Source organism: Amblyomma mixtum, chromosome 3, assembly GCF_055824585.1.
Source record: "Amblyomma mixtum isolate Tamu chromosome 3, ASM5582458v1, whole genome shotgun sequence".
Classification (NCBI taxonomy): Eukaryota; Metazoa; Arthropoda; class Arachnida; order Ixodida; family Ixodidae; genus Amblyomma; species Amblyomma mixtum.
Window position 1 is genome coordinate 124,567,164 of NC_143014.1, and position 15,544 is coordinate 124,582,707.

The following is a 15,544-nucleotide window of genomic DNA, read 5'->3' on the forward strand; positions in this document are numbered from 1 at the left end:
ACGGAGCATACGGCATGCGTGTGTAGGCAAGGCACATTTAACCTCGGCGGATATGTTGAAAGAGGTACTTACCTGAATGATGGTTCAGGGCGTGGAATCACTGCTTCTTTGCCATGTCGGCGCCTTCGCCAAGGCGCAGTTCCGTCCAACTTTTCGGATTGCAGGACGCATCCGTCAACTGATCAAGATTTCGACGCTTGGACAGCACGCACACGAGTGAGCGCTCTGAAGCATGCGTTCTCGTGTAACAAGACCATAGTGAATCATTTCTGTGAATTACAGTATTGCTGATGCGAGCGCTAACCACATGTAACAGGCGAAGGCGGCCTGGTTGGTGGTTGACAATGGAGTGCATGTTGCAACCGCGCGAAACGACGAGGGAAGGAGAGAGGAAAGCACAGGACAAAACGCGAAACTGCAACCAAGGTTTACTACAGGGAAAATTGCATTGATTCAAAATTCGTAATTACACCTGATAGACAGCAGACACCATCACATAATACAGGCACGTGGGCGTGCGTGGCACAAGTTAGCATCTAGACAGTTGAATTCTTTCTTGGATAAGGATACTGAAGTGGTGCCTATGCAACGGTCATTTTCTTTTTTTATGAAGTAGGATTCAAAAATTTCCCGGCTAAGCTGGGTTTTTAATTTTTACAATGAAACTGTGTCGCGGAACCTGGGCGTCCAGTAAGGACAATGGCGACGATGTCGAGCCATTGTACCTGAACGTGATACGTGGCAGGGGGCAGTCTCGAAGTTTCTTCAGAAACACCTACGCATGCTCAACTTTGAGGACCCGTTCTTGACTAAGAATTCTGAAGAGCTCATTACATTTCTTAGTGACCATGAAAACGCAGGTGGATCGTTGTTTCCTTTTTCAATTGACGCTGTTGACGGCCCGGTAGCTTTTCAGAACGCATGGGGCATAAGTGTGGATGACTTTGTAGAAATGCTTCGTTTTTATCTTACTTCGAGCATAGTTAATTTTGAGGAAAAGAACTTCATTCAGAACCATGGTGTGTGTATCGGTTCATGTATTTCTCCATTGTTAAGCGACATCTTTTTATCATATTGTGATAAGCGAATCGCTACAAGCCTTGACACAGCCCACTCGGTTAAGATTTTTAGATATGCAGACGATTATGCCATTTTCTAGAAAGGGGTATTTCTAGAAGGGGCTACTAAAGTAGTGAAGCGAATTCTTGAAATCAGCGAGTGTGCCTTTGGGTTGAGCTTCACCTATGAGTTGCCGTTGCAGGGATGCTGGCAGTTTTTGGACATCTGTATTGTTACTAGCACTAGTGGAAACCAGGTTTTTCTGTAGGTACCAGCCTCGCTCAAAAAAAGGTATTCTAAACCCCTAGTCAGCTCATTCAAAGCTTATAAATAGGGGAATAGGAAAAAAACTGCCTGCGTGCAGCTCTTGATAAGTATTGCCCACATGAAATGCAGGATAACGTACAATTTCAGTTACGACTGAATAGTGCTGATTTTCCTTGTGAGATGGCCATCTCGGTGATAGAAGCCCTTGCCAAGGAAGCTCGATGACCACCGAAACACTACCCAAGACAAGAACCGCAACACCGGAAACCCGTGGCTTTGCCGTACTTCCACCAGATTTCCCATCGCCTCAAAAAAGTGGCCATGAAATGTGATGTCCCGGTGGTCTTCAGAGCGCCCAGAAAGCTTTCGGGCATGTGCGATATGGTGCAGGGAAATGGAAAAAAGAATGAGTGCCGCATTAAGCACGTAGATAGGTTCGTTGCCTGCAAAACAGGGGTGGTGTACCAAATACCCCTCACATGTGGGAATTGTTACGTAGGGTAAACTGGACGTTGCTTGAATGTTAGACTTCAGGAACACCACGCAGCCTTTTAATCATTGGCGGGGGGTGGTGAACTGGCAAAACATTGTCGCCATTGTCGTAACTGCACGCCCAGGTTCCGCGACATAATTGTCCTGAAAAAATTAACGACCCAGCTTAGCAAAACAATTTTTGAAGCCTACTTCATAAAAAAAGAATATGACCGTTGCATGAGCACCACTTCAATTTCCTTATCCAAGAAATAATTAAACTATCTGGATGCCCAATATAGAATCCACGTTGGGGGATTCCCCTAAACATTTCACTATCTAGATGCTAACTTGTGCCATGCGCGCCCACGTTCCTGTATAAGGTGATGTTGTCTGCTGTCAATCAGGTGTGACTACGAACCTCGTATAAATGTGGTTTTCCTTGTAGTAAACCTTAGTTGAAGTTCCGCGTTTAGTCCTGTGTTTTCATCTCTTCGTCCATCGTCGTTTTGCACGGTTGCAATATGCACTCCAGACTGCTAAGCTGCAAACGGCGGCCTCCGCAGTTGAATGAAATTCTGGCGCTCGAGTGGTGTATACATGTGTCGTATATTCAATAAATTAGCTGCAGAATGTGAGCATCCGTGCTTGAATTAAAGCAACCTGCCGTCTTAAAATGAAACAGCCTCCTTTCTACCACAGGCTGGCCTTATAAAAGTTCTAAGATAACCCCTTAATATAAGTGCGTCTTGTGTCAAACCTGCCGCTGGTGTTCTATGTAGTATATATTATTGAAGCGAATAGGATGCTCAAATTTCTACCATAAATGTGGATGTAAATACGTGCGCGCTTTCGCTTCTTCCGCGCACATCGGCAGTGTGCCCCCGCGTAATCCGGCCGCCTACAGGCTGGCCGGATTACGCGGAGGCTTCAGCTATTCCTGCTTGGCGTGCTCTAAGCCCACGTGCTCGTTCAGGTCGCTCTTATGAGCGAACACCGTCCTGTTGAAACCGCCCTGGAAGCTGCCACCGTTGCGCTTGTGGAATATGGCAAAGCGGGAGCTGGCGAACTGTGCGCCGCACTTGAAGCACTGGCGCTCCCCCATGTGCGTGCCGAGGTGGAGAACCATCATGTTCTTGTTCTTGCACTTGAGGTGGCAAATGGGACACTTCACTTTAGTCTGCGACATATTACTAGCGTTAAAATACACACAAAGGACAGAGAGCAGAAACACACAGGACAGACGGCGCTTCTAGCTTCTTTCCTGTGTGTTTCTGCTCTCGGTCCTTTGTGTGTATTTTAACGCTAGTAATATTTCGCAGTCTTTAGATCAAAAGCATCAACTAGCCCAACATTATTTTTTATTCACTTTAGTGCGACGAGGGGCTGCCGCCAATACCATGCTTCTCCTGTTGGTGCGCGTTCAACTCGCTACGAAGTTGGAAAGCGGCTTTGCACCACCAGCACACATGGACGACGTTCTCCCATGTCAGCGGTATGTCCAGCCGCTGGCTCTGGCCCGAGCTGTGGCTCTGCAGCAGGGACAACACGGCGGGTTGGTCACTCAGTGCTCTTAAAGGTCGCGTTTTCTCATCGGCACAGACGCTATGCTGCTTCAGGTGTTTCGCTACCAAGGTAGATGTTCTGCCACATCGATTTCCTCAAGCGCGGCAGAAGTACAATTGAGTATTACATGAACTGGAGCGTGGCTTGACTGCAGCAAAATCCACGCATAGTCGGTGAGCGCCAGCGACCAGTTTTTAGCCATCGGTACCTCAACCGGTATTTGGCATTTTGTAATTGATCTTCACTCTTCTCAGCCATAAGGACAAAGACCGCTGCAATTCTAATCCAACTGGCTACCACTCACAGGTGGTATCAACATCGGTATGATGTTATATTGCTCACTGATAGTGTCGATACCGACGAGTTTACGCTAGTCGGATATAGGAGGCTTTCGCCTTTATCCATTTGGTTGGTTTGGTTTGGTTTATGGGGTTTAACGTCCCAAAGCGACTCAGGCTATGAGAGACGCCGTAGTGGAGGGCTCCGGAAATTTCGAACACCTGTCCATGCCGCAACGCCTAATGGTGATCTGGTAATTAGGCCGATCCCTCTTGAATGGGCAGAAAAATGGAGCCTCCATCTGACTGGCTTCGATACTGCTTTCAACTACCCTTTCACCAAAGTGAAACCCAGTCTGGTCGATGTTCAAACAACATGAATCATAGCTTGTTGCTGAGCGACTGCGCACAATAGGCAGTCCCGAAGGGACAGTCTCGACTGCTTCCGGTCCTCGTCTCCCTCAACTAAACATGCAGCGGGCTACAAACAGGGACTTCCGGGTCCATAATAAGATTGCCGATGGTCGTTGGACGGCAATACGGCTTACCTTTTTGGGTGACACACCGGAGGCGACACCTTCATCTGGAGACTTGCGCCTGGCTTCCATCTCGGCCAGCATAGGAAACCTGGTGGCTAGGAACGACGCGGCGGTCTGCGGATCAGTGTCTCCGGACTGCTTGCGAAGCTGTGGAAGTCACGACGCAGGAGCGGTGGATACAGAGGTGCAACCGCTAAGCCACAACAGTCACCGAGGCTGGTGCTTTGATTCAGAGGCGCGCAGCTACGCGCCAGCGATGTGACGTAACTAACGAGCGATGCAAAGGAAGAAGAGATGCCACGAAGGCGAAGAGGGAGAGACAGAACTAAGATAACTGCTGGACTTGGATACGCGGGTACCTCATCTGAATTCGCGGTTTCTGCTTCTCACTGTGCGGATGCTTCTAAGGCCTCTGGAGCCTGTTCCTGGATTGGCTAGACCCATCATTAGTACGAACCCAACTCTTTTCTTTGGCACTATTTGGCCTAGGTTTAAGCTCCCTTAGGTAATCTTCATTATTCCCCTGCTGTAAAAAAATTCTGTATGAATAAATATTTAGTACAAGTTATTCACCGGTGGGCTGATACGGTAGTCTCTTTTGACGACCCGCTCCCAAGGAATGCTAAGAATCTGCCTGCGAATATGTTAAATAGGTTTATAAAGGAGTATCTAGAGAATTTTCTTACCGATATTGCCGTTCTTAGAGACGCCTTCTAGCAAAATGAAAAGACAGCCATTGGCGATTAGTCAAGTGTTCTTGATTGGAGTTATTAATTTCTGGCCCCTGACAATACCCCAATTCTGTCGCTGAGTTTCTGGTCTTTTAGTTAGCCTTAATAAGGATTCTCTGCGGTATCTGACACGTTGTGATCATTTCAGAGAGCCCTTCCGTCTTGACAGCGCCAGAAAGATTGAGGGATACCCCATCAGTCGTTCCCTTCAATCTTTTCTTCCACCACATATTATAGAGGTATGCTTTCGCTAGGTCCCTGGGCAAAGTGGTATTGCTTCTAATGAGAGGGCTGATTTATTAGCAAAGTCTGCGATTTGTGGACTTAAGGTTCCGTTCGTCACGAATACTGTGTACTTGACTATAGGATGCTTTCAGCGTTTCCAGCGTCTCCACTACTTCAACCATGAGCCTCTCCTTGCTGCAGCGGATTTTCAACAATTGTCATTTCCTCGGAGTGTGCGGATGATCAGTTGAAAGCAATGTGAGTCGTCCATGACCCTCTTGTGCTGCACAATACCGTGGCTAAATCTTTATTTACGTCGGTCGGGGTTATCTGTGACCAACCCTTGTAGGTCTTGTGGCGAAATGGATTCCGTAGATCACTGTTTCCTCTCATGCCGGCGGTTCGTTTCTCTCCATAAAATTTACTTCGAGACCCCTTAACTCGACTAGGGCGTCCTCTATCTATTCCGATTCTCCTCTCCTTCGGAGTAGCGCCTAGGGATATGCCCTGAAACCAGTGTGCGATTATATTCGCGACTATACAATTACATCAGGTAGACTCCTCTGGCAGAATAAGAATTCACTGCTTTTCTTTTGCGTTGTTGTTCTTCCCATTTTTTTCCTACAAATTTTAGTCTAAGACACAAAATTATCTAAATACCCCACTCCTTGCACATGAGTGCGTTTGTATCCGCTATGCACCCTGGCCAATCCCCCGCCGTGGGTATGCGGCATTTAGCCTCCTGAGGACATCATATGCGCACAAAACGTTCACTGTATTTGCTTTTGCTCGTTGACAAGCGCCGTCAGTAGTTGCTACTAACTTGATTCGAATGTACCGGGTAAAGATGATTCTAAAACAAATGCTTGGAGTTTAGCTACCGTCCGCCGTTATTGCTGATGCTTCCTGTCAAACCGTGCAAAGTGTGCACAAGGGGGGATCTGGTTTGGTTTGGTTTGGTTTATTGATGCTTAGCACCGCAAAGGGACCCAGGCTATGAGGGGCGCCGTGTTGAAAGGCTCCGGCAATTTCGGCCACCTGGGGTTCTTTAACGGGCACTGACATAGCACAGTACATGGGCCTCTAGAATTTCGCCTCCATCAAAATTCGGCCGCCGCGGCCGGGATCGAACCCGTTTCTTTTAGGCCAGCAGCCGAGCGCCGTAACCACTGAGCTACCGCGGCGGGGCCAAGGGGGCATCTGGAGTAGACGATATCCGTCTGACACTGTTACTGTTAACCTTTTTTGTTATGGACTAAGCTGAACAAGCCCATTCTTTTCTGCTATGGTTGAGCTAATCCCAAGCTGTACGGAAGGCTCTGTAAAAAAAAAGAGAGAGGGAGAGCAAGCGGATAGCTGCACAAGTTGCGCAGATATGGTTCCCCACGAAAACAATAATTTATTATATGGCCACCTACGAGTACAATAAAAAAAAAGGTATAGCACGATGTGCGCACAAAAGCGACAAAGTAAACTGAGTCTTTCTACGACGAGAAAGTTTTGTGATTCCAAATATTCAACATTTTTTTTAAAATGAAGAGGCATGAACTTCAGCAGCTTAGTCTAGGGGTAGCGGCTTCAACAACGAGGGGGCGATGGCGTGACTGTTGTCGGTGTTCTTAGCGGTGTTGGTGACGTTCTCTGTCGTTGCTGTCACTGCTATGTCGTAGTTCTTGCTCGCTGTTGTACCGTTTCTGATGGTGATGTTGGTGCTGTCATTTTTGGTAGTGATGTGGTTGCAGTCCCTTTAATTATTTCGTTTTGTGAAGGAGCACTCTTCTGTTCCTTACCTCTCGTTAAAGGTGCACTGAAGAGGAATCTGAACTGGTACTTTTACTGCTGGAACTCTATCTACACGTTCCGAGCGTTCTTAGAAACTGCGAATTATTGCGCTATGCGGCCAATTTCTCTACTTTAAATCTGAGTAAACATCCCGGCTCCAGCCTTTTTTGTTTAATTCCCCACAGACGGTGGGAAGAGTCGATCAACCTTTTAACCAGTCCCGTGGCGGCTTGCCGCTCTTCCATCGGCGCAGTGATACGTAGGGATCGGCGAAAGCAAAACGTACACGGATATTTTTGTCTCCGTGGGCCTAATTTCCACCTACATGTAGTCTCTGATTAGATCTTCTTGTTCAGGGAAACAAAACAAAAACAAAATAAAAGCCAAAGGAAAGCCGCCACGCGACTGCCTGAAAGATACTCCATGCGTTGGTGGGCTCCTCCCACCGCATGCGGGGAAATAAAAAAAAGGGGTGCAGCCGGTCGTAAATCGGATTTAAATTAGGGAAATTGGCCGCACAAGGCGACAATTCGAAGATTCTAAGAACGCTCGGAACGTGTAGATAGAGTCCCAGGGGTAATACTGCCCATCCGTTATCACTGGCTTACTTATGAATCTAAAGGACAAAGTGGGTGTAAGCTTCGATATTGTAGTGCATAAATTCAGACCAGCCACAGTAGAATTAAACTGAAATTGAGCACATTACTAGATTAAAGGGATTTCTGAGTTTTGTCTTTCTCTTTTACATCTCCTCGTCCCTCTCCTCCAGTGCAGGATAGCCACCCGGAACACCCTTGTGGTCAGTCTCCCTTCTTCTCCTATTTCTAGTTTTCTCATACAATTTTTTTTCTGTCCCATAAAAGTGATGTACAGTAAGGGTACGCACACTTTCTTTCGAAGCACGCCAGACTTACCAATACGCATTCACTCATAAACTCTTTACCAATTCGTGGTTGATTTGAATACGCCTTTAAAAAGAAAGTAGAGCGTATAAATGTATCGTATAATAGAATGAATAAGCAGAAAACACGCATGAGCCTCTGTTGAGCTTTTTAGTTGGCCAGTTTTGTGAGGACGCTGCAGCATCAAAAAGAATTGCATGGCCTACGTCTCTTAAAGTATCATTTTATTCAAGTTATCTGCCAGACTTCCTAAAATAAATTCCGTCCTGGATGGTCTTGTATTTAAGCGCACTCTCGACATAAAAGTGCTTAGACAAGCTGAAAGCAGCACAGACCAGAAGTGGTTAGGAAAACCAGGAAATGTGCCCACAACCGTGGATACGTAAACTGATGTTATAAAATCAGACGGAATTCTAGAGCTAGCAGAGCTGCAGAAAGTTGCCGCAACTCTTCGGTAGAGGTGAGGTTTGTCCAGCACAATGCCCACCGCTGGATGACCCTAAGCGGCTAGCACCAATTTGTGGCGTATTTAACTGTGCCAAACACCCTGTAGATCCCGCTAGGCCTTTTCATATTGCTAGAAAATATTCGGTTGATATTCGAACCGCGTACAGAAAAGAGCACGTGTGGTGATTTTCATGAAGCGGCGTGTAGTTGGGTCAAGCGTACTGTCTGTGTTTGTGTAATATTTTGTTCTGAACTGGCGTAAAAAGCAAGGGACACGAAGAAAGACTGGAATACATTTTCCGGCAGCCTAAAACAGTATGCGAAATTGCCGTTTCACTCTTTTTGCATGGTGCTTAATTTCGTAGGAGTGATGAGGACACCTTGGTGCACTCAGTCGCCAAACGTCTATTCTCTATATTTTTTTTCTCTCTCTCACTGATACAAAAGAATACGTTCGCTGATAGATAACTAATGACTCTCAAAGCTTCGGACTTTCGGAAAACAAAATTTGTTGCTCCTTCCGACCGTCACCGAAAAATCCTTGTCACTGATAAATACTCCTCCCAATCCTTATTGTTAGTACGGTTGTGCTTCACCGCACGGCTCTGGGCACAAGGTATACTTACATTTCCAGTGAAGTAAGCGTGCAGTATTTTGCCATTAAAAGAAAAATTGACAGCACGAAACCTGATGCGAGAAATGTGCGCAGTTGGATTCACCACCGAATATTACTTTGGTGACTTTACTCTAATGAATGTTTTTACTCTAGCGGCAGTATTCTCCTGAAGGGTGAACTAGGACGGAGCAGGTCTGCGCTTCTGGAGGGTGGAAGTCGTGCGCGGTGGTGGGTCGAAGGTGGTCATGTGTGGGTGGGCAGCCTCCTAACTACGGGGGAGGGAAGGTGGGTGGTGCTTTTGGAGGCCGGCTGGCTCATTGCTCACTGATATATTCGTTACCGACGAGTCTAGGCTAGTCGGATGTATACAGGCTTTCGCCTTTGTCCATTTCTGTCCATGCCACAACGCTTAATGGTGATCTGGTAATTAGGCCCAGCTCTCGTGAATGGGCAGAAAAATGGAGCGTCCACCTGACCGGGTTCGGTACTGATCTGAACTACCCTTTCACTAAAGTGAAACCCAGTCCGGTCGATGTCCAAACAACATGAACCATAGCTTGCTGCTGAACGACTGCACACAATAGGCAGTCCCGAAGGGACTGTCTCGACTGCTTCGAGTCCTCGTCTCCCTCAACTAAACATGCAGCGGGTTACAAACAGGGACTTCCGGGTCCATAATAAGACTGCCGATGGTCGTTGGATGGCAATACGGCTTACCTTTTTGGGTGACACACCGGAGGCGACACCTTCATCTGGAGACTTGCGCCTGGCTTCCATCTCGGCCAGCATAGGAAACCTGGTGGCCAGGAACGACGCGGCGGTCTGCGGGTCCGTGTCTCCGGACTGCTTGCGAAGCTGTGGAAGTCACGACGCAGGAGCGGTGGATACAGAGGTGCAACCGCTAAGCCACAACAGTCACCGAGGCTGGTGCTTTGATTCAGAGGCGCGCAGCTACGCGCCAACAATGTGACGTAACTCACGAGCGATGCAAAGGAAGAAGAGATGCCACGGAGGCGAAGAGGGAGAGACAGAACTAAATGAACTGCTGGACTTGGATGCGCGGTTACCTCTGATCTGAATTCGCGGTTTCTGCTTCTCACTGTGCGGATGCTTCTAAGGTCTTTGGAGCCTGTTCCTGGATTGGCTACACCCATCATTATTACGAACCCAACTCTCCTCTTTGGCACTATTTCGCCTAGGTTTAAGCTCCCTTAGGTTATGTTCATCAATCCCCTGCTGTAAAAAAATTCTGTATGAATAAATATCAAGTACAAGTTATTAACCGGTGGGCTGATACGGTAGTCTCTTTTGACGACCCCCTCCCAAGGAATGCTAGGAATCTGCCTGCCAATATGTTAAGTAGGTCTCTAAAGTAGTATCTAGAGAATTGTCCTAACCATATTGCCGTTCAGAGACGCCTTCTAGCAGAATGAAAAGGCAGCCATTGGCGATTGCTGAAGGGTTCTTCTTTGTGATTATTAATTTCTGCCCCTGAAAACACCCCTATTTTGTCGCTGAGTTTCTGGCCATTCAGTTAGCCTTAATAAGGATTCTCTGCGGTATCTGACACGTTGTGATCATTTCAGAGAGCCCTTCCGTCTTGACAGCGCCAGAAAGATTGAGGGATACCCCATCAGCCGTTCCCTTCAATCTTTTCTTCCACCACATATTACAGAGGTATGTTTTCTCTAGGACCCTGGGCACTGTGGCATTGCTTTTAGCTAAGTCCGCCCTTGGTGGACTTATGGTTCCGTTCGTCCCAAATAATGTCTACTTGACTTTAGCATGCTTTCAGCGTTTCCAGCGTCTCCACTACTTCAACCATGAGCCTCTCCTTGCTGCACCGGATTTTCAACACTTGTCATTTCCTCGGAGTGGGCGGATGATCCGTTCAAAGCAATGTGAGTCCTCCATGACCCTCTTGCGCTTCAGAATATTGTGGCTAAATCTTTATTTACGTCGATCGGGGTTATCTGTGACCAACATTTGTTGGTCTTGTGGCGAGATTTATTCCGTAGATCACTGTTTCCTCTCATGCCGTCGGTTCGTTTCTCTCCATAAAATTTACTTCGAGACCCCTGCACTCGACTAGGGCGTCCTCTATCTATTCCGATTCTCCTCTCCTTGGGGGAAGCGCCTAGGGATTTGCCCTGAAACCAGTGTGCGATTATCTTCACGACAATATAATTACAGCAGGTAGACTCCTCTGGCAGAATAAGAATTCACTGCTTTTTCTTTTGCGTTGTTCTTCTTCCCATTCTTTCCCTACATATTCTAGTCTAAGACACAAAATTATCCAAATACTCCACTTCTTGCACATGAGTGCGTTTGTATCCGCTATGCACCCTGGCCTATCCCTCGCCGTGGGTATGCGGCATTTAGGCTCCTGAGGACATCATATGGGCACAAAACGTTCACTGTGTTTCCTTTTGCTCGTTGACAAGCGCCGTCAGTATGGGCTACTGCCTTGAGTCGAATATACAGGGTAAAGATTATTCTAAAACAAATGCTTGGAATTTAGCTACCGGCCTCCGTTATTGCTGATGCTTCCTGTCAAACCGTGCAATGTGTGCACAAGGGGAGATGTGGTCTGGCAGCCCAAAGGGCTTCACGCATTCAGGGACGCCGCAGTGAAAGGCTCCGCAATTTCGACCACCTGGGGTCTTTAACGGGCAGTGACATCGCACAGTACACGGGCCTCTAGAATTTCGCCTCCATCAAAATTGAGCCGCCGCGGCAGGTATCGAACCTGTTTCTTTTAGGCCAGCAGCCGAGCGCCGTAACCACTGAGCCACCGCGGCGGGGCCAAGGGGGCATCTGGAGTAGACGATATCCGGCTGACACTGTTACTGTTAACCTTTTGTGTTGTGGAGTAAACTGAACAAGCCCATTATTTTCTGCTACTGTTGAGCTAATCCCAAGCTGTACGGAAGGCTCTGTAAAAAAAGAGAGAGAGAGAGCAAGCGGATAGCTGCACAAGTTGCGCAGATGTGGCTCACCAGGAAAAGAATAATTTATTATATGGCCACTTACCAGTACAATAAAAAAAAATCGGTATTGCACGATGTGCGCAAAAAAGCGCCAAGGTAAGCTGAGAATTCGTACGACGAGGAGGTTTCGTGATTCCAAACATTCAACATTTTTTAAAATGAAGAGGCATGAAATTCAGCAGCTCAGTCTAGGGGTAGCGGCTTAACAAAGAGGGGGCGATGTCGCGACTGTTATCTTTCTTCTTAGCGGTGTTGGTGACCCTTTCACTAAAGTGAAACCCAGTCTCGTCGATGTTCAAACAACATGAACCATAGCTTGTTGCTGAGCGACTGCACACAATAGGCAGTCCCGAAGGGACTGTCTCGAATGCTTCCGGTCCTCGTCTCCCGCAACTAAACATGCAGCGGGCTACAAACAGGGACTTCTGGGTCCATAATAAGATTGCCCATGGACGTTGGATGGCAACACGGCTTACCTCTTTGGGTGACACACTGGAGGCGACACCTTCATATGGAGACTCGCGCCTGGCTTCCATCACGGCCAGCATATGAAACCTGGTGGTCAGGAGCGTCGCGGCGGTCTGCGGGTCCGTGTCTACGGACTGCTTGCGAAGCTGTGGAAGTCACGACGCAGCAGCGATGGATACAGAGGTGCAACCGCTAAGCCACAACGGTCGCCGAGGCTGGCGCGTAGAGTCAGAGGGGCGCAGCTACGCGCGAGCGATGTGAGGTAACTCACGAGCGATGCAAATGAAGAAGAAATACCACGAAGGCGAAGAGGGAGAGACAGAACTAAATGAACTGCTGGACTTGGATGCGCGGGTACCTCATCTGAATTCGCGGTTTCTGCTTCTCACTGTGCGGATGCTTCTAAGGCCTTTGGATCCTGTTCCAGGATTGGCTAGACCCATCATTACAACGTACCCAACACTCTTCTTTGGCAGTATTTGGCCTAGGTTGAAGCTCCCTTAGGTTATGTTCATCAATCCCCTGCTGTAAAAAAATTCTGTATGAATAAATATTTACTGCAAGTTATTCACCGGTGGGCTGATACGGTAGTCTCTTTTCACAACCAACTTCCAAGGAATGCTAAGAATCTGCCTGCCAATATGTTGAATAGGTTTATAAAGGATTATCTAGAGAATTTTCTAACCATATTGCCGTTCTTAGAGGCGCCTTCTAGCAAAATGAAAAGGCAGCCATTGGCAAGAACTCAAGGGTTCTTGATTGGAGTTATTGCTTTCTGGCCCCTGACAATACCCCTATTCTGTCTCTGAGTTTCTGGATATTTAGTTAGCCTTAATAAGGATTCTCTGCGGTATCTGACACGTTGTGATCATTTCAGAGAGCCCTTCCGTCTTGACAGCGCCAAAAAGATTGAGAGATGCTCCCATGAGCCGTTCCCTTCCATCTTTTCTTCCACCACATATTATAGAGGTATGCTTTCGCTAGGTCCCTGGGCACAGTGGTATTGCTTCTAATGAGAGGGCTGATTTATTAGCAAAGGCTGCGATTTGTGGACTTAAGGTTCCGTTCGTCACGAATACTGTGTACTTGACTATAGGATGCTTTCAGCGTTTCCAGCGTCTCCACTACTTCAACCATGAGCCTCTCCTTGCTGCACCGGATTTTCAACAATTGTCATTTCCTCGGAGTGGGCGGATAATCAGTTCAAAGCAATGTGAGCCGTCCATGACCCTCTTGCGCTGCAGAATACCGTGGCTAAATCTTGATTTACGTCGATCGGGGTTATCTGTGACCAACCCTTGTAGGTCTTGTGGCGAAATGGATTCCGTAGATCACTGTTTCCTCTCATGCCGGCGGTTCGCTGCTCTGGATAAAATTTACTTCGAGACCCCTGCACTCGACTAGGGCGTCCTCTATCTATTCCGATTCTCCTCTCCTTGGGGGAAGCGCCTAGGGATTTGCCCTGAAACCAGTGTGCGATTATATTCACGACTATATAATTACATCAGGTAGACTCCTCTGGCAGAATAAGAATTCACTGCTTTTCTTTTGCGTTGTTGTTCTTCCCATTTTTTTCCTACAAATTTTAGTCTAAGACACAAAATTATCTAAATACCCCACTCCTTGCACATGAGTGCGTTTGTATCCGCTATGCACCCTGGCCTATCCCCCACCGTGAGTATGCGGCATTTAGCCTCCTGGGGATATCATATGCGCCAAACCGTTCACTGTATTTGCTTTTGCTCGTTGACAAGCGCCGTCAGTAGTTGCTACTAACTTGATTCGAATGTACCGGGTAAAGATGATTCTAAAACAAATGCTTGGAATTTAGCCACCGTCCTCCGTAATTGCTGATGCTTCCTGTCAAACCGTGCAATGTGTGCACAAGGGGGGATCTGGTTTGGTTTCGTTCGGTTTATGTAGGTTTAGCACCCCAAAGCGACTCAGGCATTCAGGGACGCCGCAGTGAAAGGCTCCGGCAATATCGACCACCAGGGGATCTTTAACAGGCACTGACATCGAACAAGACATGGGCCTCTAGAATTTCGCCTCCATCAAAATTCGGCCGCCGCGGCAGGGATCGAATCCGTTTCTTTTGGGCCAGCAGACGAGCGCCGTAACCACTGAGCCACCGCGGCGAGACCAAGGGGGGATCTGGAGTAGACGACGTCCGGCGGTTTTGTGCTATGGAGCAAACTGAACAAGGCCATTCTTTTCTGTTATTGTAGAGCTAATCCCAAATTGTACGCAAGGCTCTGTAAAAAAAAATAGAGAGAGAGCAAGCGGATAGCTGCACAAGTTGCGCAGATATGGTTCACCAGGAAAACAATAATTTATTATATGGCCACAAACCAGTACAATTAAAAAAAATAGGTATTGCACGATGTGCGCACAAAAGCGACAATGTAAGCTGAGACTTTCTACGACGAGCAAGTTTCGTGATTCCAAACATTCTACATTTTCTGAAAATGAAGAGGCGTGAAATTGAGAATCTTAGTCTAGGGGTAGCGGCTTAACAAAGAGGGGGCGATGGCGTGACTGTTGTCGGTGTTCTTAGCGGTGTTGGTGACGTTCTCGTTGTGTTCTCTGACGTTGCTGTCCCTTTTATGTCGTAGTTCTTGCTCGCTGCTGTACCGTTTCTGATGGTGATGATGGTGCTGTCATTTTTGGTAGTGATGTGGTTGCAGTCCCTTTAATTATTTTGTTTCGTGAAGGAGCACGCTTCCGTTCCTTACCTCTCGTTAAAGGTGCACTGAAGAGGAATCTGAACTGGTACTTTTACTGCTGGAACTCTATCTACACGTTCCGAGCGTTCTTAGAAACTGCGACTTATTCCGCTATGCGGCCAATTTCTCTACTTTAAATCTGAATAAACATCCCGGCTCCAGCCTTTTTTGTTTAATTCCCCAAAGACGGTGGGAAGAGTCGATCAACCTTCCAACCAGTCCCGTGGCGGCTTGCCGCTCTTCCATCGGCGGAGTGATACGTAGGGATCGGCGAAAGCAAAACGTCCACGGATGTTTTTGTCTCCGTGGGCCTAATTTGCAGCTACATGTAGTCTCTGATTAGATCTTCTTGTTCACGAAAACAAAACAAAAACAAAATAAAAGGAAAAGGAAAGCCGGCACGCGACTGCCTGAAAGACACTCCATGCGTTGGTGGGCTCCTCCCACCGTATGCGGGGAAATAAAAACAAGGGGTAG

General features: G+C 47.4%; 1 pseudogene; it reads right to left on the minus strand.

Moving 5' to 3' along the window:
• Positions 1–15,544, minus strand: part of LOC149351726 (uncharacterized) — an 83,306-nt pseudogene that overhangs the window by 30,586 nt on the left and 37,176 nt on the right.